The sequence below is a fragment of the Pinus tabuliformis genome, chromosome 6, assembly GCF_031772625.1.
Source record: "Pinus tabuliformis cultivar Carrire ecotype Pingquan chromosome 6, CPIR1, whole genome shotgun sequence".
NCBI lineage: Eukaryota > Viridiplantae > Streptophyta > Pinopsida > Pinales > Pinaceae > Pinus > Pinus tabuliformis.
The window spans coordinates 1,586,058,802-1,586,081,656 of NC_142292.1; the positions used below are offsets into that span (position 1 = coordinate 1,586,058,802).

The 22,855-nt window shown below is 40.8% G+C and overlaps 1 protein-coding gene across 5 annotated transcripts in view; it reads right to left on the reverse strand.

Annotated features, from left to right (window-relative positions):
- LOC149264869 (DEAD-box ATP-dependent RNA helicase 17-like) overlaps positions 1–22,855 on the reverse strand; it is a 197,888-nt gene that overhangs the window by 158,332 nt on the left and 16,701 nt on the right. The window lies entirely within an intron of this gene.

The window sequence follows — 22,855 nt, forward strand, 5'->3', positions numbered from 1 at the left end:
AAAACTCTTGAATCCTGGTGAGAAAGGGATCTATGCCTTCTCCCTTCTGCATCCTGATGCATCTCAGCTTCTCCTCCAGGAACATCTTTCGCTGCTTGAAAGTACCTCGGTATAGTGTGGAGAGAGCATCCCACATTTCTTTAGTCATTCCCTTGGCCACTATATGTGAGACTATATGGTCCCGAACTCCACCCAGGATCAAATGCTTTGCCCACACCATCTCCTTCCTATATTCCTTGAGCTGGTCTACATCCTGAGGAACTGCCACTACATTATCAATGTAGGCTTTCAAGCCATATTCATCTAGAAGGAAGGACATCCTAGCCTTCCAGATGACATAGTTGGATGATCCATCCAACCTATCCTAATCTCTAAGCCCTGCAGTGGCCATCTTGAAAAATGTCAAAAATCCCCTCTTTCCTTCTGCTTGGCTGCTACTCGCACTCCCTTCTGGAGTGAGAAGATTTGCTCACAACTACTGCCAACCTGCAAGGAAAAATCGAACTTCTGAGACTCGAAGTTCCGTGAGATAAATTTTCCCTTTGTTGTGTGTGCTCTCCTCTTCTACCCGACGCTAGTTCTACTACTGCAGAAACCTCTACATCCAGCCAAAAATATACTCAGCTGAAATTTGAGCTGCAACTGCTCCCTTTGACTGCTGGAATCACTCTCCTAGGCAAATCGAATTTTTTGCACCCCTGTAACTGAAAATCGAACTGTTGGCCCAACAATTCGACCTACTTGCTGACTACTGCATTGCCTCAAGAATTTCGGCATGTTACTCCCTCTGAGCAGCGAAATTATTTCTCTGCTTCTAAGCTTACCGGCTGATCACTCATGCTCTGATACCATGTGAAAGTTCCCAAACCGAAATCCTATTGCAGCAACTAGTATTATTTCTTCAAACTGATAAATTAATTATTCAGTTTATTGCTACAGTAGCATCGAAATAAACACATTGCAACCTTCACAAATAAAAAACTGCGGAAATAAATAGCACTAGAAACTGAGAAAATTCTAGAGCACACAAAATAAAATTGACACCGTTATTTTTGGACAAAAGTCCTCGGAAAAACCCAATGTGAGAAAATCGGTGCAACAGTGAGGGTTTTTATTATTATGCAACAGTGAAATTCTGAGTACAATCTATGGATGCCCAACTAGCAATCCAAATAGCAAGTAAATCTGGCCAAAATTATTTAAGGGAATTACCCTTCTTCCACAAGCAATCCCGGCACAACTCCTCTTCAAAAAACTCGTCCTCCTGGACCCTCTACGTCAACCTCTACACTGCTCTGCACAGACTCTATGATGTCTAGCCTCTGATGAAGTCGTTTTGCCTATCTCTGCTAACGAAATCGCTTCTCCAACACTATGGACCCTTTGCCCAACCTCTGGAACTGAAAACAAATTTCTCTCCAGCAAAATCGAATTGCTTTTGTAGCAACTATGCAGTCCTCTGCATTGCCTCACTGGGAATAACTCGACCCCTTGTTGTTACCTCTCCAAATCTGGAAAAATTCCTCTGGATCATTGTCTCTGCTCCTCACTGACCCTGCTTCGATCTCTGGCTCTCCGACAATTGCTGCTACTCTCTGGAAATCTATCTGCCAAGAAAATCGAACTGCAGAAGTGTCTTCTCCAAGTGCCCATCGACTTCTTCTTATAATCCTCTATTGGGACTCCAACGGCCAAGATTAAATCTTAATCAATGGCTAGGATCATCTTGAAGTCAATATGTGTGAGTTTCTAGATGATTCTCACCTTATCTCAATTAACACTGATTAATTAACCATATTCCCTGAGTTTAGACTTAAGAAATATTTTAAAAACGGTTAATAATCTAATTGAGACACTTCTAGGTGGAATTTCCATAAACGATTTATAGGTTTTGGAGATCTCGTGTATTCTAGCCTCTCCACCAAATTTCGTGGCTAGAACACATTTGATGCTACAGAAACTAACACTCCCTCTCAGCGAGGACTGTGTTCTCTCCAACTAGTGCTCCAACAACTCATGTTGCAACCTACAGCATCCTGCTGCTACAACACCCTCTATTTGTATCACCTTTGTCATGTTGTTGATGTTTGGATGTTGCATCCCACCAACTACTACGCAACTTTGATGTTGCATCTGTGTTGTTGTTGACACGACCATACTGTTACAATTGAAAAGCATCCAAAATATTGAATCAACTGTGTTCAGTATGATGCATCTGTCTTCCAAGTTTGTGACTGCTACTATCATTTGCACTGTCACTGAAAAATCTACACTATTGCCAACTTTGCGCTGAGCCATCTACTCTATTGTCAATATTGCATTGCGCTCCTTAGCATCTGACTGCTACAAGTTTGCAACTATAACTCTGGTACTCAGTGCATCATCTGCCACTAATCCATCTTGCTACTGAATATTGTGAACCCTCGTAGCAAGGTAATGATCCATGAGGTGGACTCCTCAAGGACCCTACCTAATCTTTGTAGCTTTGTGGGGCTACAACTCCAAGTCACCCCACCTCACTCATGGAGGTATGGTTGCCAACATTGCGAAGTCTTCCTCCAATCTTGAGGACAACTGGTCAATCTCAGTTGACGTTGTCTGCTAGTCCTATTTCTCCGAATTGTCCTTCTTCCTAAGAGGACACTGCACGGTGTAGTGACCGAACTCACCACATCTAAAGCACTTGACCTTTGACAGGTCCTTCTTCTTTCTCTACTCCCCTTGCCCCTGACTGGGACCCTTTGATGCGAGGGCCACATTCTCCTCCTTCACCACCTTCAATCTGTTGCTACTACTGCCACTGATGGAGCTCTTCAACAGAGCTCGTCTCAACTCCTGCTGCAAATCGGCCCACATTTTGTCCCATCCTGGTAGCGTGTCTCTGCATAATATACTTTGGATGAAGACTTGTCAATCCTCTAAGACACTATTGAGTGCCAATCGTACTAGCTCTGAAGGTTGAGGCACTTCCCCAACAGCGTAAAGCTAGTCTCAGACCTCCTGAATCCTAGTGAGGAAGGGATCTATGCCTTCCCCCTTCTAAATCCTGATGCATCTCAGCTTCTCCTCTAGGAACATCTTCCGCTGCTCAGAAGTACCCCGGTATAATGTGGAGGGAGCATCCCACATTTCTTTGGTCGTTCCCTTAGCCACTATATGTGAGACTATATTGTCCGGGACTCCATCCAGGATCAAACACTTTGCCCACGCCATCTCCTTCCTATATTCCTTGAGCTGGTCTGCATCCTGAGGAACTGCTACTAAATTAACAATGTAGGCTTTCAGGCCATATTCGTCTAGAAGAAAGGACATCCTAGCCTTCCAAATGACATAGTTGCATGATCCATCCAACCTATCTGGTCTCTAAACCCTACAGTGGCCATCTCGAAAAATGTTGAAAATCCCTTCTTTCCTTCTGCTTGGTTGTTGCTCTACAACCCGCACTCCCTTCTAGAGTGAGAAGATTTGCTCACAACTACTGCCAATCTGCAAGGAAAAATCGAACTTCTGAGACTCGAAGTTCCCTGAGAGAAATTTTCCCTCTGTTGTGTGTGCTCTTCTCTTCCACCCGACGCTGAATTTGTTGCTGCGTAAACCTCTGCGTCTAAACAAAAATCTGAGCTGCAGCTGTTCCCTTTGATTGTTGGAATCACTCTCCTAGGCAAATCGAATTTTCTGCACCCCTACAATTGAAAAATCGAACTGAAGGTGGTGAAGGAGGAGAATGTGGCCCTCACATCAAAGTGTCCCAGTTAGGGACAAGGGGAGCAGAGAAAGAAGAAGGACCTGTCAAAGGTCAAGTGCTTCAGGTGTGGTGAGCTCGGTCACTATAGTACCCAGTGTCCTCTCAGGAAGAAGGACAAGGACGAGAAGCAGGACCAGCAGGCAGCTTCAGTTCAGACCAATAAGCTTTCCTCCAGCTTGGAGGAAGACTTCGCTATGTTCGCCAATATACCTCCAAGAGTGAGGTGGGGAGATTTGGTGTTGTAGCCCTAGTGAGCTACAGAGATTGGGCAGGGTCCTTAAGGAGTCCACCTCATGGATCATTACCTTGCTACAGGGGCCCACAGTATTCAGTAGAAGGATGGATCAGTGGCAGTTGATGCAGTCAGAGACCGAGTGACAATTGCAGAGACTAGTAGCAGTCAGATGGTGGGGAGCGCAGTGCAGAGTTGGCAACAGTGCAGATGCCACACTGCAGAGTCAACAACAGCGCAGATCCTTCAGTGACAGTGCAGATTCTAGTAGCAGCCAGAGACTTGAGAGACAGATGCATCATACTGAACACAGTTGATTCAGTATTTTAGATGCTTTTCAGTTGTAGATGTTGCAGTCGCATCAGCAACAAATGAGAGAGAGTTGCAGTGCAGATGCAGTGTTGGCAACAGTATGGCAGCATCAGCAGCAACACAGATGCAGCATATATCAAAGTTGCGCAATGGTTGGTGGCCAGTATGGGCAGACATCAGCAGCGTGACAAGAGATGACACAGAGACAGTGTGTTGTGGCAGGAAGTGCGGCACTAGAACACATTCCTCACTAAGAGGGAGTGCTAGTTTTTGTAGCGTCAGATGTGTTCTAGCCACGAAATTTGGTGGAGAGGCTAGAATACATGAGATCTCCAAAACCCAAAAATTGTTTCCGGAAATTCCGCCTAGAAATGACTTAATTATATTATTAACCAGTTTTTAAATATTTCCTAAGTCTAAACTTATGGAATATGGTTAATTAATCAATATTATTTAAGTCAATGTGAGAATCATCTAGAAACTCACACAGATCGATCTAGAGATGATCCTAGCCATCCATGACGTTTTAATCTTGGTCGTTGGTGCTCCAACAAAGGATTATAAGAGGAGGTTGATGTGGCGATGGAGAGGACACTTTAGCAGCTCGATTTCTTAACAGATCGATTTCCAAAGTAGCAGCAGTCAATCGCCAGAGAGAGCTAGAGATCGAAGCCGTGTGTGGGGTAGAGACAGTGCTGGAGGAAGTATTCTAGATCCAGTGAGTGCATTTGCAGAGAGGCAAAAGAGCCAAAGAGAAGCTGACACAGGGGCTGTGTAGTAGCTTCTAGAGGCAAGTTCAATTTGCTGAGAGGGAAAGACATCTTCAGTTCCAAAGGCTGGGAAGGAGTCCCAGAGTGCCAGAGAAGCATCTTTCCAGCCAGCAGAGGGCAGAACGACTTCATCAAAGACCAGTCATAGGCTTGACGTCAAGCAGACTGCGTAGAGCAGTGCAGAGGCTGACGCAAAGGGTTAGAGGGCCGAGTTTATGAAGGCAAGTTGTGTCGGGGTTTGCCTGTGAGGGTGAGGAAATTCTTCACTAGATTTTGCCAGTATTTTTCTCTGTAGGATTTCCAGATTTCAACATCCAGTTGTACTCGGAATTTCTCACTGTTGCATAATAATAAAACCCTTAGTTGTTGCATCGGTTTTCCCGCATTGAGTTTTTCCGGGGACTTTTGTCCAAAAATAATTGTGTTAATTTTATGTGTGTTTGCTAGCATTTCTCAGTTTCCAACGCATTATTTTTTCCACAATATTTTATTTTTGAAAGTTGCAATGTGTTTATTTCGATATTTGTCGTAGCAGATAAATTGTTAAATTAACTAACAATTAGGAGAAATAATACCAATTGCTACAATAGGTTTCCAGTTTGGAATTTTCACAAATACTAAGGCAAATCTTTTCTCAAACTTTTCAACCATCTCATCCATATGTGCAGTGGTTGTCGTAGTCATCTTTCCCTTGCCCTTCTTGTTTGGACGTTGACTGGAAAAATGCCCAAACTTGTGACATGCAAAGCACTTGACATTGCTCATGTCCTTCTCCTTCTTATTTTGTGAAGGTCTTCCTCCACTTTGGTTCTGTTTGGCCTTCCCTTTGCCCTTTTTCACTTGTGCAGCAAGAGCAAGCTCATATTTCTCCTCAGTACCCTTTCATTGTCCTCCGGTCAATGAGTTCTCCCAGATCTCCTTCTAGATGAAGTCATCCCACAACTGGCTCCAATCAGGAAGTTGTTGCCTAGCAAGGATCCCATCCACAAAGGTGGTCCAATGCTTAACGTGACCCTTTAAAGCAACATTCACCAACTCCAAATCAATCGTAGTTTCCCCAACAGCTACAAGCTCATCATGAGTCTCTTAGATCCTCGTGAGGTAAGATGCTACAATCTAAGATCTATTCTCTTGATGTTTTTTAATTTCTCCCAGAGCACCATTTTCTTGTTTTCATTTAGGCTCTGATAAAGGCCGGTCATAGCTACCCACCTCTAACATTTTGGTGTCCTTCCCTGATATGTGAGGAATTATATGATCCCTCACGCTATCCAAAACTATACACCTTGCTTTCATATCTTTAAGATTATGCTCCACTGCAAGGTTTGGATCTGAAGGAACTTGAATATCTATGTTTACAAGACCCCACAAACCATTTATTTTCAAAATCATGGTAATTTGCTCTGTTGACCACTACGTGTCAACTACCCATAGCAGTACAAACCCTTTTTTCGCAAAAGGGATAGCGCCTGATCGATGTATTCCTGCCATCTAGCTATCATCATCAGCCTAAGGATCATCTCATAATGTAAACCCAGTCTGTATGTGTATAATGTAAATAATCTTAGCAGATCTGTGTCGTGTATATAATCACCTAGGTAAACCTAGTTTTCTGGTAACGATCTACATTCCAAGAGGGCTTTTGTCTCACTGATCCATTCTCGGATGGTCGACAGAGTTTTCCTTCAGCCTTACCCCAAAGCCGGAATGGATTTTGTCACTAGAATCTTAGGAGAGTCCTAGTGTTCTAAATCGAGTCTATGTAAAAGTGATTTGGGAATATTCCTAACTATTCGGTTAGATTATTTTATTACAAATTGCTTGATCTGCTAGATTATATTTGTGTCGCAGAACTGGGTAGTGTGTGAGGGTCTTTTGCAAATGGGTTTTCCCCCTTGAGATGTAAAAATGTAAAAAAACATGATGTAAAGTGTCTTGAGGGTTAGAAAAATAATTTATCCCCTCATAGGTCGTACGTCCTAGGTCCTAGGTAAATTTAAATTTTCCAGAGGTAAAATTCATGGATCCTTTAAAAAAATTAAATCTTAACAAGTCCAGGGATTAAGATTAATTGATTATTTTGCTAAATTTTATGCCTTGGGTCCCTGGGGTTAAGTCAAAGTTAAAATTTTGAGGAAATAAATGCAAAATTTTAATTTTAATTTTTGAATTTATTAAAATGCATTTAATTAAAAAATTCGAAATTTCCTCAATATTTAAAATTTCAGCCCCACGGGGGTAGGCGAGTTGGTAATCACAATGCGGTGAAGTTCGTTAGAAAGGCGGGCTTCATACTGAAGGTCACGAGTTCAAATCCCCCCGACTTACCCTGGAGCTATATAGAGGGGTGGGCGCAGCTCCCAGTGGTTATAGAGGTAGCGTTCAAAATCAACCCCATGTAACGCGAGTCGTGAGGCTGCCCCTGTTACCGATTCCACTGTAATCAAAAAAAAAAAAAATATCGACAGATGAGATTAAAAGAAATTTTGATCCTCATCAACGGTCGAGATCACTTTGACAAAGATCACTCGAACTAGCTATTGGAAGATTTATCTTTAAATAGGAGGTCATTTGTCAGTCAGTATCATCCGATCTTTTGATCGTGTACTAAGTGAAAAGCTCTCTTGTAATCTTTTTTATGAGCAATAAAGAAAGACTTTGGGGTTAATTTCTGCTGGTGTTACTCTTCATGGAAATGTTATAAGATGTATTATTTTCGTGGATAATTTCTTTTTTGCCATTAATAATAGCTCCTGAAGAGCGATTTGAGTACAAGTCTAGGGTTTGAATGATAATTTAAGTTTTGAATATAATAGCAGGTATCTCTATTAGATCTGAATTTTATTATTGTTTTCTCGCTCTATGTTGACAGCTGAATTGAGTTTTGCAGGAAAATCCTTGATTATTAGATCATCGGGCGTTCGGGGAAGTTCTCGGCTGAACCAGCCAACTCCCGATCCGTGTTTTCTGAAGAGCCCAGTTTGAATTTGAGCCTGGGCTTATCATAAGATATTTTTATGAGTGATGCATGAGGGTTTTGAGCTCAGTACCTCCTTTAAAAATTCAAAAAACTTAATTTTTTTGTGCCAAATCGTTAGATCTGGCTGTTGAGAGCCTCAGATCATCAAATCTGGGAGCGGAGTCGGACTCACACTCCCTAGATCTGATAGATCTGCCATTTGTGTACATAGATCTGTAATTAATTTTAGTTTTCTGACTTTGGTTTTCAAGGTTTTAGTGTTTTTTTTGGGTCATTGTGTATATCGTTTGGGTGTTTTTTTGTTGTATTGCAACTACAAATCTGAAGTTGAAAGTTGTGCAAAGTCCAGTGCTAGGCCTCGAAGGGTAAGATCTGGATTTCTGGCTTTTCATCAACATCCTTTTGGTAGGGATCATGTCCAGATTTCGCAGTCCAAAGGTTTAAATTTAAATTTAGATCTGGAAATTTCGTGAGGGTTTCATGGTCAAATCTGAGGCAAGTGGATTTAATATTTTAATTACATCTGGAAAATTTCAATAAGGGTTTCATTGATAAATTTTAAGCTTAGTATAAGATCTTGGTCTGGAAATTTTCCTCGGTTCTTGGGCTGCAGTTTCTCTGCTACCTGGAGTCTCCTAAGAACAAGATTTCGAAATTGTTTTCTCTGTTGTTTCCTGGAAAAATTCGAAATTATTTTTGGGCTTTAAATTTATTTTTTTTAAAGATCTGGGGAAATCTGAGTTTCTGCCTAAGTTATGTCTGCTACCTAACCTTCATGCGTCTCTCATCCTCACCCATTGTTGCGGCTCACCATACGCTGCCATAGAAGCCTGCCATACCCCTCGTTCTTCACTGCTACCCGTCCATCTATCGAATCCATCCCCACTGCCCAGACCTGCGTAGTTTCCTCCCCACACTGCCAGAAAATCGTTGCCATCTCCTTACTGCATCTTCTGCTCCTTTCCCTTGCAGTCTTCCTCTGCTCCTCACGCAACCTGCACCTAACCCTCTCTTCGTTGCTGCTCCTCCCTATTCAGACCCGCAGTCTTCCAGACTTCCACTCCATCATACTCCCAACTCCACGCGTCCTGCAAAACAATCCTGCTCACCCTTCGCTGCAGCTCCCAATCACGTTGCTCCGTCCTCCCCATCAACACGCAATTTCCTGCAAACCCTCACGCAGTCTCACCTCCATCTCGCTGCCCCTGCGTGCCTCTTCTACTCCATCCCTTCTTTCCGCTGCCCATCGCTCAAACGTTGAGCTCCCTCGGACTTCATTCCCGTGGCTCCATACACTGCTCGCTCCAGCTCCCTCGGTCTCCCCTCTGTCCAACCTACAATCACCAAAAACATTTCGAAATTTTCTTTTGTGCGTAGATTTTTTATTTTTCATTAGAGTTAGAGGTTAACAACGTTTCGATTTATTTTTTATTAGGCATATGATTTAAGTTAGGTTTGTATATTGTTAGACTTAGGGTTAGAAAGTTAGCGTTTAAAGAAAGAAAAAAAATTATGAATGTGTTTTTTTTAATTAGTTAAAAAATAAAAATTCAATTTTGGTTTCATTTAGATTTTATTTTTGTTTTATTTTGACTTTGATAAATAAAAAAAAAACATTTAAAAAAATAGAAAATTCTAAAAAAAAAAATCCTAAACATTAAAAAATTTTAAATCTAAAAAATATAAAATTTCAAAAGTCTAAAAACATCTAAATATTTAAAATCCAAAAACATTTAAAAAATTTAAAATTTAAAAACTTCAAATCATAAATCTAAATTTGGTGACTAAAGATTTAAAATAAATTTTTAGTGTGGCCTATGGCCCATTAAAAATTTTGATTTTTTAACCCTTCGATTAAATTAAATTCCTAAGGAATAATTAAAAAATTTTAACCTAAAGTTCCTTAGTGTCATTTGGTCATTAAATGCAATTTTTATGATTTTCCTATGGTCAAGGTGCGATAAACATTTTTAATCATATTTGGCTGTTGAAGAAAATTTATTAAATCTAGATTTGGGCAGTCAGCGAAAATAATTTTAAATCTAGAATTTCTTGCATATGGATTATTTATGATTGTCGCTTTTCATCGTTCTGGATAACTTGTTAATTCAAATATCGAAGGCACTGGTCTATAATTGTTTCTATCTTGTGGTCGTGTCTTGTTTACGTTGGCGTTTAATCTATCAATCTGATTTAATCATTTAGATTCATCAAGTTATCCATCATTAAAATCTCCTAGAGCCCATGATCCACAGGCTTTCTCATCCACTTACCCCCCTTGACTTGCCTAGGAGAGAGTCTAAACGGAGTGAGTAAGGATCGAGAGTGACAGCCCTTACTCTGAGCGTTGCCGCAGTGTGTAGACACTCTGTGCGACAACACGCTTCTTTCAAGGACTGAAATTAGCAGCCCCATACAACCTGTCTTCATATCACAAACTACTCAGTGATGCCATTTTCACAAATCGACCACAGCCACAAAACCCAACTGCTAAATTTAAAAATAATTATGTTGTTGTAAAAAAGAGAAACCCGTTGCTGCAAACCCTAGTGATTTCAAATCTCTCTCTCAAAATTATCCAAAAAGCTTTGATACCATGTTATATCTCCTAATACCAGCCCAGATTTATTTTCTCACAGTAATTATTTATTCCTAGCGATTTATTTAAATAACAAAATAAATCTTGAATTATCAAAAAACAAAATCATTGGTATTTTAAGATCTAGAAATATATGCAAAGGAAATAAATCGAGGAAATCAATCACAAATTGCAATATAAATAATTCACCCATAACAATTCTCCATCATTTATTAATCTGGAAAATCTGGGTTTCAAACCACAGAGAATTTACAAAGAAAAATACAGTGACTGGAACCTGCAACTCAACCCCACTAGAATAATTCGGCCCAAGGAAAATCGTCCAATTGGAAATCAACCTCTAAAGAATTCCATCCTAAAGAAAATCAGCCCGCCTCTCACCAAAAAATCGGCCTTTGTGCCTAGTTCTCACTCAGCCTCTGCACACTCACAACTCAACCCTGACAAATCGCCCTCCCTAGCAACTACGCCTCCTTCTCACTTCAGCAATTCAGCCTCTCCAATTCCCAACAAATTGGAATCTTGGAAGCACCCCAAAATTATCCATGTATTCTTCTTCCTTCTCCTCAGTCGAACTGAGCCTCACACTCCAAAGAATTCGCTCTCTCCTACTTGAGAAAATCACTTTCCCAAAAATGTGTAGTTGCCTCTCTCTTGTGTTCTTGTGGTCTTCACCTCTTTGGAGATCAATGGTTGAGATTATTTTTAAATCACTTAAATAATTAAATTATTTATCCTTAGAAAGTGACTTGATAGTTCACAATAATTAATTGACTTTAATTATTGTATTTTTCCTAAGTCAGAATTAGGAAAGAAAACATAAATCACTTACTCCACCAAGCAAACACCTAAAGAGGCAATAAATTATCTTCCACATGCTAAGACACCAAGCCTATGCAAAAGACCTTCCGAAGCTACCACAAGCTTCAACAAAATAGTGGATAGATTAGCCAATGTTGCAGTTGAGATTCCAAAAGAAAGCGAGGGTAAGAAAGAAAATATTAACAAGGATATTAGGGAAACAAGGGGGTGAAGAAATAGAGTAGGTCCCTATGTCAACCCCTAAGTTAAATATCATACTGCGTGCAGTTCATGCACACAATCTTTTCTCTCTGCACTACTCCAGCCCTCTTTGCATTTCCTACTCATATCACCATTAATCTTTTGGAGATTGTAATCATTCCCCCAAAGGACATTGCATGCCTTCCAAAACCCCAATATAGATTGAAATTTATGAGGATAGTTGGCAGGGTGGCAGGGCAGAGAATATCAGCTCAACAGATCATCTTCCAGGATCATTCTCTCGCTTTCAGTCAGGATATACACAGAAGGCTTAGAAAGAAGATGGAATTAATTGAATCAAGCGGTAGGAGCTGAAAACAACAAACCTTGCCCCCCATCACCCTTGACCAATTGAGGGAAGAAAATAGAATAATGTATGGCAATATTGGTTCAAGGCTGAAGGTGGTAGAGAGTCTTACCAGGGAAAGGATGCAATTGAAGATAGATTGGAGGCAACGAAGGACAAGATGCACCAAGTATTATTGGCCCTGAAGAACACTGACCTAAAGCTGGAAATTTTAGCAAGAACTTTCAAGGAATATGGAGATCCAGCCTAGCAAATCAAGCAGGTAATTCAAGAGTGAGATGAAACATTGCTACTCAGAACGTCCATCATCAATAATGAAGAAGGTACCTCAGCCCGCACCTTCACACAAAAGCATGCAGATCGACCATTGGTGTTAAATCCTTCACCCCCAAGTGAGACAGACTCTCATATAAGCCTCTGAAGAGGTACTTCCACTCTCTCTTGAACTTTTGGATATGTTTACATGTATAGTTTGAAGAACCAAGTAGTGTAGGTTGTCAAAACAGAAATATGTAAGGTCTGGTGTGATAGTCATGGACACTCTGTGTTTTGAGAAATGGTCAGTATGTTTTTTTCCTGGGAAATTGTAAGCATTGGTGTCAGTGGAGTTTTGCTTTTCAAAAGCATCCAAGTAAGCTGTAGCCTGTAAGTATTGGTGACTATGGACTCTTCTAGTTTTCAGAGGTACAAGAAACCTCGGACCTTATGTAAGTGTCTTTGAACAGCAATATGAATATCATTTTTCAAGCGGAAAAAAAAGGGAGAGAATTTTCTAACATTGGCACCCCTTTGGTACAAGTTAAGGCATATGCTTGCAGGTTGAGAATTGCATTTTGCAAGCATCGTGTTGCATTTTTTTGTAGTAATCATAAAGAATTAAAGGTTGAAATATATGATCTGCATGTGTTACATTGCAGATCTTTTAAAGTCGTCATACAGAACTGTGAGAAAGCCAAGAAAATGGCACTGTACTTCATGATCTAGAAAGAAACAATCATTCAATGAGAGAAGATGCCTAAGAGACAGAAAGATGGACACAAGTTGGATTAGCTTGGAAAAAGATAAAGAACTCAGATCTGTAGCATAGCAGTTTGGGTCCTCTTAGCACCAGAAATTGCACCGTGTGATTTCAGTGCCAACTTCAAAAATCACGTCTACATTTTTCCATTTACAGTATAACAAGCTGCAATAATGATGTGGGAGTGCCCAAGGCAGCTCCTAAATGCCAAAAGAAATACAAATGAAAATAAAATAACAGTACACAGTATAATGGGGTAAACCGTAAACCCTGATAAGAACTGAACAACAGTACATGTTCTCAAAATGTATATCATCATCCATAATCAGCATATCTGGTCAAACCCTCAAGCAATTCAACCACTTCATTAACACTATTGAATATACCCTACAAGCATGCAATTGATCCCATTAAGAAATGAAAGGACAACAAATTCATTTTCATTTTACTAGTTCTCCTTATCGATTTATGCCATAACTTGTGAAAGATGGTTGCCACAGCCACTGGCGCATTTAAATTCTGAAACAGTTATAAATTATATATTAATGATTATAAATGATTGATGGTTTTGTTACAAGCAGGGCCCTGGCTTAAATAAGCCCTTGGCACCTTTTCGAGAAGGGGCATGATCTTTGATCGTGCCCCAATTAATTAATTACATAACATTGCCTCCCTCTTGAAAAGATGTTTTGTCCTCAAAGCATACGTAACGACGGGTGTTTTTTGCAAAAAGCTTCTGTCTCCCAAGAGGCTTCTTCTTCTGGTAGATTCTTCCACTTGATAAGGTACTCACTAATTACTCAAGATTGCAACTTCCTTTCCCTGGTGGTGACAATTCCTTTTGGTTCTAAGATGAACTTGTCTTCATCATCTAATATCGAAAGCATTGTCTGTGCTGATTGTTATCTGCCCAATGCCTTTTTAAGACAAGATACATGGAAAACGTCGTGAACTCGACTATTGTCCGGAAGGCTTAAGTTGTATGCTACTTGGCTGATCTTTTTGTTAATCTGATATGGTCCATAAAACTTTGGCACCAATTTGTTTTTCTTTTTTTGTTTTAGGGATAATTGCTTGTAAGGCTGAAGTTTAACAAATACCCATTCTCCAACTTCAAATTCTCTCTCCATTCTGTGTCGATCGGCCTGCTACTTCATGCGATTTCTTGCAATACTTAGATTTTCTTTTAATGTTTGAAAAAAATTTTGGGTTTCTTCTAATTGCTCCTTTACTACTAGAACTTTTGTCTCGGAAATGGCCAAATCCTTCCATTTGGGAGGTTCATATCCGTACAGAGCTTGAAATGGGGTCATCTTTGTGGAAGTGTGATAAGTTGAATTGTACCACCATTTAGCGAGATGTAACCACTAAGCCCACTTATTTTGTTTGTCTGCTGCATAACAACGAAGGTAAGCTTCTAAGCACTTATTGACAATTTCTGTCTGACCGTCTGTTTGAGGATGATATGCAAAACTCATGTTGAGGTATGTTCCAATATGTTTGAAAAGCTCCTTCCAAAAATTCCCTTTAAACTTGGGATCTCTATCACTAACAATGAATTTAGGAAATCCATGTAATTTGTAGACATTCTTGCAAAATATCTCGGCAATCTCTTTTGCTGAATTTGATTTCTTCATTCCTATGAAGTGTGCATACTTTGTGAGTTTGTCTACTACTACAAGAATTTTATCTTTCTCATCTGACATGGGTAATCCTTCAATAAAATCCATTGATATTTCTTCCCATTTTTGGTTTGGGATATTTAAGGGGTGGAGCAACCCTGGGGTCATAATGTTCTCACTTTTATTTCGCTGACATTGATCACATTCTGCTACATATTTTTGAATATCACTATTCATTCCCTTCCAAAAGAATGACTGGTGTGCATTATAGTAGGTTTTAAAGAATCCTACATGTCCGGCTGATAGTGAATCATGCGACTCTTTGAGAATCTTGGCTTTAAATTTGGAATTTGAACTCAGATAAATTCTTCCCTTGTACCATAGAATATCATTTTTCCATTCAAATTTTGAATTCTGAGGAAGGTTATTAATTATAGCACTTGTTTCGAGATCTTTTGCATATTCACTTTGAATCTCATTAAGCCATTCGAGAACAACAACAGAGATTGCAAGTAATGATGGTTCTTCGTCTTTCCTAGACAAAGCATCAGCTACTACGTTATCTTTCCCCTTCTTATGTAATATATCCATGTCGAAGGTGGCGATTTTTTCAATCCATTTTTGTTGTTCTGTAGATAGTGTTTTCTGTTGGAGGAGATGTTGAAGACTATTATGATCTGTTCGTATTAGGAACTTACTTCCCAAGAGATATTGTCTCCATTTGGCTAATGCGTGCATAATAGCAAGCATTTCCTTGTTGTATGTAGACTTGAGACGTTCTTGCTTATTGAGCTTCCTGCTCTCAAACGTGATTGGGTGTCCATCCTGCATTAGTACTGCTCCTATGCCAAAACCTGAAGCATCACACTCAATTACAAATGGTTTTGAGAAGTTTGGAGTTGCCAATACAAGGGCATTAGACATAACTTCCTTCAAGTCTTCAAAACACTTTTTTGCTTCATCATTCCATCGAAATGAGTTCTTCTTTAGAAGGTTCGTTAGGGGTGCGGTTATATGGGCATAGTTTTTAATAAATCTTCAATAATACCCAGTCAATCCTAAGAATCCTCTTAGCTTGGAGATATTAACTGGTTTGGGTTATTCCCTTATAGCCTTGATCTTACGAGGATCTACTTTTACTCTTTACTTGGATATTATATCTCCGAGATTCTCTACTTCTTCCTTCCCAAAAGCGCATTTGGACTTCATGGCATAGAACTAATATTTTTCTAATACAGTGAAAACTTGCTCCAAATGTTATAGGTGCTCCTTCCATGTTTTACTCTAAATTAGAATGTCATCAAAGAATACTAACACAAACTTCCTTAGATATGGACGAAAAAGCTCGTTCATAGTAACTTGGAATGTTATCAGTGCATTGGTTAAACCAAAAGGCATTACTTTAAACTTGTAATGACCTTCATGTGTTTGGAACGCAGTTTTTGCTACGTCTTCCAACCTTATTCTGATTTGGTAATACCCTGACCTTAAGTCCAATTTTGATAAGTATTTAGCGCCATGTAGTTCATCCAACATTTCATCAATAAAAGGAATTGGAAAAACTTGTTTTTAATTGTTATTTTGTTTAGTCCTCGATAATCAATGCATAATCTGAATGATCCATCTTTCTTTCGAACTAATACAACTGGAGCAGCATATGGACTTCTACTTTTTGTGATGATGCCACACTTTAAAAGATCTTGGACTAATCTCTCAATTTTAGTTTTTTGATGATGTGGATATCGATACGATTTGATGTTGATGGGATTTGATCCTGCTTTGACTTCTATTGTATGCTCGATTTCTCTTTTAGGAGGCATCTTCATTGGAAGGTCTTGGAAGACTTTTTCATGCTTTTGAATTAGCTCTTGGACTTCTGGTGCTTCTTCGTTGACCAGATTCGAAGTTAACATTTCTAATTGATGACATTGTACTACATAAGTTGGTGCTCCCTTCCAAATCATTTTCATCATCTGAGATGATGATACAATTTGGTTCTGAGGGGGTTGGAACCCATATAACTTGTATTTATGCCCTTCCCATTTAAATTTTATAAATTGCTTCTGATGGTTGGCAGAGTAAGTGCCTAGGGTTTGAAGCCATTGGATACCTAGGACCACATCCACTCCCCCTAATGGTACAATGTAGAACGGAGATTCTAGATTATAGTCTTGAATCTGTAATTTGACTTTATGGCATTTCCCTACTTTTTCAATTTTCTTACCATCAACTACCATCACCTTCATGTTGGGCATGGGAAATGTGAAAATGTTGAGTCTTTTCACCATAGTTGAGTCCAAAAAGTTGTGGGTGCTACCGGTATCGATCAGAACCATTACGTTGCTCTTCTTGATATGTCCTTTTAACTTTAATGTTTGGGGCTGCGATATACCTGTCATGGCCGATAATGATACCTGTAGAATATTCTCATTATCTAGTTCTGGAGAGAATTTTGGAGAATCTTCGATTTCTTCTATGTCTAATTCATCACTGTCTGAATCATTAGTTGCTTCACATTTATACAGGTTCTTGGTCTCTTTTCCTTTAGCACACCTATGTTTAGGATCCCATTTTTCGCCACAACGTTTGCACTTTCCCTCTTTCATTCTTTGCATTTCCAAGTTAGTTTTTTCTCCTTCACGAAGATGTGGTGGAACATATTTTGTGTTATTCGTGTTCACAGCTTGGGAAAATCTTCGTCTCGAATATACTCTTTCAACCTTTGGCCACTACATCTTTTCGTGCTTCTTTTCAACAGCTTTTGCCTTCTGTCTGGCTACCTCTATAGAAGTGATGTCATGAAGCTCGAGCTCAACCTGGAGATGGGATTTAAGCCATATGGTGTACGATTGAATGAGACGAGTTTTTTGATAATTAAATAATATATATATAATAAAATTTAAATTAATTATAAAACTTATATAATTATGAATTTATATAATTTAGTTATATGATTATAAATTATATAATGTTGTAACTATAATATATAACTTATAGTGAATGGTATGGACAAAGGTGAAAGTGACGAGGCGGGGAATGACAGACAGTCGTTGGGGAACAGTTGACAGCGATGGTTCCAGTGGGAAGGGACAAGCAGAGTTAACGACGACAGCGGGAGAACTGGAAGGGTCGGTGGGCGGAAGACGTGGAATGGTGGACGAGAATGATACAACGGACAGCGAAATGGATAGGGCAGCAGTCAGCGAAATTGGAACGCAGCGGATGAACAGAGAGGTAAACAGCAGCAGACGAGGCAGGCAGAGAATACAGGGGCAGCAGCAGCTGAAGGTAACCACTGGCAGCGGGTTGAATAGCCACAGAGTCTAAGGAGCGAACTCGCTCTAATACCACCTGACGCATTTAAATTTTGAAACGGTTATAAATTATATATTAGTGATTAAAATGATTGATGGTTTTGTTACAAGCATGGACCTGGCTTAAATAAGCCCTTGGCACCTTTTTGAGAAGGGGCATGATCTTTGATCGGCCCCAATTACCAATAAGAAAAAAAATGGCAATCTGAAAAGTACAGAACCATCAACATTGAAGAACAATCATACAGTTATATCTACACGCAAAACATGTCAAGTATTATACCAATAAACCAGAAACAAATGGCAATATTATTTTAGACTTCTAAGGTAAAACGACTACACTATTAAAGGAAAAGTTTTAGGTTTTTCCCATGGTGGATACAATATCATGCCAAACTAGAGTAAAATAGCTTGAATTCATCTAAATTTGCAGTGTCGAACCGTGTTAAAAACATATAGATCAACTACATAATAATTCCTTAAGATATTATAATACAAACATGTAATTTTACCTTAAAGTATCAAAGTTGTTCATACCATAGAAAGTCCTTGTGGTGTTGAAGTCCCCTAGAAGATGATAGTGTTCCCTTAGAACTATTTTCCAAGTAATACGATAACTTTTGCAATGACTGGGGAGAAGAAAAGAAGATAGAAAGTCCCCATGATGTTTTTTATCATTAGCTGACCTTCTCTAGAATATGGCAAGATGCCACACAAACGAAACAAGTTACAACTATATCCAATAGAAATACACGCGAGTTGATCAAAGTTTCATAACTTTCAAATAAATTCAGTATGTCATCCAATCTAGAAAAATGTCAGTATGTCGTCCACAAAGAATTGCTTCAAATAGAACAAAGATCCACAAAATAATGGATATGAACAACAAATGTATAAGTGTTGTATAACAACTCAGATAGCTCTCCTCCAATTGCAAACAATCCAAAAGTGAATGAACTACCATAAAAGTATAGTATTGTGCCCATGGTTGTTGATTTAGGGTAGCATCGGATGTGCTCTAGCCACGAAATTTGGTGGACAAGGCTGGGGCACATGAGATCTAAAATACCCAGAAAGGGTTTGGGCAGATTCTAAACAGATCAGGAGATATTAGAATAATTAATATTTTTAATGGAGTCCCTAAGTCTAAACTTAGGGTAAATAAAATGTTAATGTGCATTAATATGAATCTGTGTTAGAATGGTCCAAAAGACATGGATCAACCTAGATCTAATCTTAGCCGTTGATTAGGGACTTAATCTCGGCTGTTGATATGTCAACAAGAAAAGTATAAGAGGAGACTTGAGGGTCACTTGGAGAATACACCAGAGTGATCAATCATTCTATTCTCTAGAGCGAGGTTTGCTAAGAGAGATAGAATTAGTGATCGGGAGATGCAGCTAAGGGGCATTTGAGTACAAAGAGACAGAGAGGCAGAGATAGTGCCGGGAGAGCAGCGCAGTAGCCAAGGAGAGTGACGCAGAGCCAGCCAGGGCTCACGCAAAGCCACGTAGAGGCAGTCGGGAGCTGCGCAGAGCCTCAAAGAGGCCAACATTGCTGACGCAAAGGGCCAAAGCGCTGACGCAAACGCATCCGGGGTGACGCAAGGCCAGCGTGGGACACAGAGGGGCTGATGCAGTCCAGAGAGAGGCTGACGCTGGGGTTTTTGGGGCAAATTTGTGCTGAGTAGCTGCCAGAAGGATTATCCGAGGTTTTAGCTAGGAGATTTGTAAGAAACTGAGAGTTATTACTGCCAAGGAAATTCTTTGTTGGGTAGGCCAGTTTCGGCACCCAGATTGTACTCTGATATTGCTTAATAAGAAAACCCTCAGATAGCTGCACCGATTTTCCCACATTGGGTTTTTCCGGGGACATTAGTCCAAAAATAATGGTGTCATATGGTGTGTTTGTTTCTGTTTCTTTTAGTTGTTGATCTGTAATATGTTGAGCATGCACTAGTGTTTATTTTCAGTATTTACATTGTAAATAACTTGTTAAGGAAAATAACAAGTAGGTAGGAATAAATCAGATAAAGTGCATGGAGGGTTTCTAACTAAGTAAACTTAGAAACTTCAACATGGTATCAGAGCGTGATTGCAGATCACAGGAGGACTAAAGGACATCAGCCGAGCAGAGCAATAGCAGCAGAAAACAACTGTCCCGAGGTGACAGAAGTTGTTTCTAGCATAGCAGCAACAAGGAAAGGGTGCGCTGGGAAGAGGCAACGCAGAGGCTAAGGAAGGCAAAAGAAGCCTCACGCAGAGCCACGCAGTAGCTGGGAGGGCTGACACAATTGGATGAGGAGGCCAAGTTGCTGGTGCCAGGATTGCGCAGAGCCTAAGAGCTCTCACCTTCAGGTTGCTGGGGTTTAAAAGGCTGCAGGAATATTGCAGAGTGGAGCTGGTGAGGTACTGTAGTCAGAACAATACTTGACAGAGCAAGGCCAAAGGAGTTGCTACCGAGCGTTTCTAGATGAGGAACCCGGATGAGTGGTGCAATTGCACAAGTCGATCAGAGTAGGGGGCATCTCAACAGCGGCAAAAGGATTTCCAGGAGGGAAATCAGGACTCAGAGGGAGTCCAGAAGAGAACTTCCAAACGGGAAGTAGAGACTTAGAGGAGTCGAATAGAGAAATTCCAAGGGGGAAGTAGAGGAGCATCATGGCACTACACGGAGTAAGAGACCGTGATAGACTGGACAGAGCATCAAACTTCGCAGTCTGGAAGGCCAGAATCTTATCCGTACTTGAAAGGAATCGTGTCAAGAACTTCGCCTTGAAGGTAATAACTATTCTAGTCGACCCCAATGATAATGACAAGTACGAGGAGGCAATGGCGAGGGCTAAGAGCATTATCCTTGACAGGGTCAAGGATCATGTAGTACTACATATAGCCGAGAAGGAAACGAAATTTGAGATGTGGGAGGCTCTCAAGAAGATGTACCAGCATACTTCTGTGCAGAGAAGAATGTTGCTTGAGAATCAATTGAGATCGTATCAGATGAAGAATGGAGAACCGATTGACACCTTCCTCGGAGGACTAAATGAGATCCGAGATCAATTGATTGCCATAGAGGCGACACCGGATCAAGAGTTGGTGGTGAGGACAGCCCTGAATGTTGTCTCAGAAGACTAGGAAGTATTTTTCCAGAGTATCCTAGGCAGAGGGACTCTCCCACCTTGGGACGAGATGTGGGCAACTCTTCGCCAGCAAGGGATCAAAGTCAAGCAGGAGAAGGAAGATGTGGCCCTAGCATCTTAAGGGAAAGCAGGAAAAGCGAAAGAAGAAAGATCTCTCCAAGATCAAGTGCTTCCACTGTGGGGAGTTGGGTCATTATGCAACCCAGTGTCCAAGGAAGAAGAGTAAGGGAGAGTCTTCCTAGACTAAGGCAACGCCAACATGGGTAGAGAAAGAAGTTTTGACAGACGATGACTGTGCCATGAGTGCACACGCGCCACTTGAGCGGAAGTAGGGAGACATCGAGTTGTAGTCAGGCGGACTACAGGCGACGAGGGGCAAGATCCTCAAGGTACCTAGCCTCTTGGATTAGACCTTGCTACAGGAGCTCCGAAGAGGAGTAGCAGGACTGGCTAAGTCGAGTAGAGATGGATGCGGATGGAGCGACAAAGAGAGCTACAATGCAGGATTCTCGAGACAGGGCAAGGCTAGCAAGCTACAGCAGTGCGAGAGGCACAAGAGTGTTGCACCAATGCAGGATGGCACAGAGAGGTGTGCAACGGTGTGAGATGCAGGGAGTTGTTGCAGCAGCGCAGAGGTCAGAGAGGGAGCACTTGTCAGCAGCAGAGGGAGCTTCAGCATCAGTGGGTGTCTCTAGCCCAACAGGGAGGTCAGATTGGGAGATCAGTTACTTACTTCTCAGTAACTGAGTTGCAGTGCAGCAATGGGCAGCACGATGCAACATGATGAGAGGAGGTGCAGTGTGGATGCAGCGCTGGGAGAAAGGACCAGCAGCAGCACGGATACAGAGGGAGTTGTTGTACAGATGTAGCAGTGGCAGTGACAGTGGCAAAACCATGGGCAGCAATACAGGATGCAGCAGTGCAGAGGATGTTGGGCAGGAAGGCCTAGCATCAGCACAGGGACCGAAGTCGAATGATCAAAGTAATACTCAGTGAGAAGTATTGCTAGAGCATAGTCCTCGCTATGAGGGAGTGTTGATTTGGGGTAGCATCGGATGTGCTCTAGCCATGAAATTTGTTAGAGAGGTTGGGGCACATGAGATCTCCAATACCCAGAAAGGGTTTGGGCAGATTCTAAACAGATCAGGAGATATTAAAATAATTAATATTTTTTATGGAGTCCCTAAGTCTAAACTTAGTGAAAATAAAATATTAATGTGTATTAATATGAATCTGTGTTAGAATGGTCCAAAAGACATGGATCAACCCAGATCTAATCTTAGTTGTTGATTAGGGACTTAATCTCGGGCGTTGATATGTCAACAGGAAAAGTATAAGAGGAGGCTTGAGGGTCACTTGAAAAATACACCAAAGTGATCAGTGATTCTATTCTCTAGAGCGAGGTTTGCTAAGAGAGATAGAATTAGTGATCGGAAGATGCAGCTGAGGGGCATTTGAGTACAGAGAGGCAGAGATAGTGTCAGAAGAGCAGCGCAATAGCCAAAGAGAGTGATGTAAAGCCAGCCAAGTCTCACGCAAGGCCACGCAGAGGCAGTTGGAAGTTGCACAGAGCCTTAGAGAGGCCAGCGTTGCTAACGCAGAGGGCTGACGCAAACTCATTCGGGGTGATGCAGGGCCAGCGTGGGACAGAGGGGCTAACGCAGTCCAGAGAGAGGCTGACGCTGGGGTTTCTGAGGCATATTTGTGCTGCGTAGCTGCCGGAAGGATTATCCGGGGTTTCAGCCAGGAGATTTG